The sequence below is a fragment of the Pseudorasbora parva genome, chromosome 2 (genome assembly GCF_024679245.1).
Source record: "Pseudorasbora parva isolate DD20220531a chromosome 2, ASM2467924v1, whole genome shotgun sequence".
Taxonomy (NCBI): Eukaryota; Metazoa; Chordata; class Actinopteri; order Cypriniformes; family Gobionidae; genus Pseudorasbora; species Pseudorasbora parva.
The window spans coordinates 3,323,684-3,325,971 of NC_090173.1; the positions used below are offsets into that span (position 1 = coordinate 3,323,684).

Genomic DNA, 2,288 nt, shown 5'->3' on the forward strand with positions numbered 1-2,288 from the left:
GAGGTGTCTGCAGAGACTATATCAACTAGACTCACCCCTGTGAACGCCTCCCTCACTTTCACTTTACACAGATGAAAACGTAATCAAAATGATCAAAAATGATTAAAAAAAAACACTGTGTTATGCATATCAGACGTAATTTGGCAGTCATTTTGTAAAGAACAACTTTGCGCCTGCACACATACACATTAAGACGCACTTTCATACAGACTAAACCTGAGTTGCTTACATGCATGCATTCACGGCTCTAACAGATTCATATTTATATTTTTTATCAAATTTACACAAAGATGATAACGGTATCGTTTCAAACCATTTCAAAACCTGTTTAGGGCCTTGCTTTCTCTTTGCTTTCTCTCTAGCTTTTGACGTGTGGATAAGCGTCCGGAACGCATTGAGAGTTTTTAAGTTAAAAATGGTGTTAATAGTGGTTGAAATGAATAACATGACATATAAAATGAATACAATATAATAAATTAAATGAAAGACAAATCCATATTTCATCTCTGGAAGCCAGACTAAGTAAGCAAACACGTTTTCTGCACTCCTGACATGTTCAGACACTCCGTCACTCCTCAGAGAACAAATACACACTTTAGAAAACAAGAATGATAACTGGAAAGAATCATTATAATAATATAAGAAGAGAAATATTGATTAAGGTCTTTGATTATGAATTAAAACAGGATATATATACAGGTATATTGAAGCGGCAGTGGATTTCAGAATCCGTGTAAGAGTCCTCTATGTTAATAACTAATGATTTATATAACGGAAATTAATCAATCATAAAATGACTTTAGCTAGACGATAACTTTTCTCTAGAGCTGATGCACAGCCAAAACAATCTCTCTTCCATTATCACTGTTAAGCAAGTGAAATATCACACAGAAACCCTCAGTGAACGACACTCAGCTGGTTGAGTTTGAGTGACAGGATGTTCTTGAGCTGAGATTCAGAGAGTCACGCTTCATCTGGACACAGATTCAGGATCCCTGAGAGAAACACTATTCACTTTCAGCAGATGCACATTCGCAGATTCCCCTTTTCCAGCGACACGGCTCTGCTGCGTGATCCCGGGTTTATTTATGGGTCTCGAACCATGCTGAGCATTTCCACTGCAGAGGCAAACAACAGGAAACATGAAACGCAAACCATTCAGCAGAAGAAGGCCTAAGAGTCTGGAGCTCATGCTGAAGTCAAACTCTTCCTCTCTTTCTTTCGATTGATTCACTCACTTGTTTTCGGAGTCATTGCACTGGAGGTCGCTCGTCTCTGCTTTTTTAGATAACATCTGACAACACATTGAAACCGATTATTAATTAATATTATATTCAATGTATTTTCTATTTATTGAGATGTGAGAACACTGATTTGATCATTTACTATGACTATTTAAAATCTCTCTGACACAAACACTCGTGTCTCACCTGAAGATCCTTTTCCGCAGCACGAAACACAAGATGATGAAGATGATGTTGATGAAGAAGAGAGCAAACCACCACTGATCTATGGAAGTCATACAATATACAGTCATCTTTGTGTTTTATATGGGACCTTCAGTCAGATAATTCAGACTCGATCATCGGCTGAACTCACGGGATTCTGGAGTCGGTCCGCCGCTGGAGTCTGTGCCGTTCCTCACTGAAAAACACATTGACAATCATCAGAAGATGATTGCCTCTGAATACCAGCTCTGCTGACAGTCTCTGTGTGTGTGTTTCTGTTTGTTTGTGTGTGTGTGTGTGTGTGTGTTTCTGTTTGTTTGTCTGTGTGTGTGTGTGTGTGTGTGTGGCAATATCCAAAATCCTTGTCCTTGTGGGGACATTTTTTTGTCCCCATGAGGAAAACATCTTATAAATCATACAGGATGAGTTTACATTTAACTCATCCTCTATGATTTAATCATTTAGCAGACGCTTTTATCCAAAGCGACTCAAAAAAAAGGGGAGAGTAATAGAAGCAACGAAACAAACAAGGCCAACAACCTGTAAGAGCTGTAAGAAGTCTCAATTAATTAGCACAGTACACATTGTTTTTTAATTTATTTTTTTATAGCCATCTACAATAGCCACCTACAACAAAAACTCAAGTACGCAAAATACAGAACACTGGATTTTGATAGCGATGATAACCCATTAGGACTAAGGCTGTTGCCCCAACTGTTAATGCAGATTCAGTGGCCCAATGGGCTGGTTTTGAATGGCATTCTAGCTAAACGCGCAGCAATAGCCATCTACAACAAAAACTCACGTACGCAAAATACAGAACACTGGATTCTGATAGTT

General features: G+C 38.5%; 1 long non-coding RNA gene across 1 annotated transcript; it reads right to left on the bottom strand.

The window, feature by feature from the left end:
• Positions 1-1,039: 1,039 nt before the first annotated feature.
• Positions 1,040-1,646, bottom strand: LOC137090581 (uncharacterized). Its single transcript, XR_010907906.1, has 4 exons — positions 1,600-1,646; positions 1,431-1,509; positions 1,239-1,294; positions 1,040-1,118 (listed from the first exon to the last, which is right to left on the bottom strand). It is a non-coding gene; the product is annotated as an uncharacterized lncRNA (long non-coding RNA).
• Between the last annotated feature and the right edge of the window lie 642 nt (positions 1,647-2,288).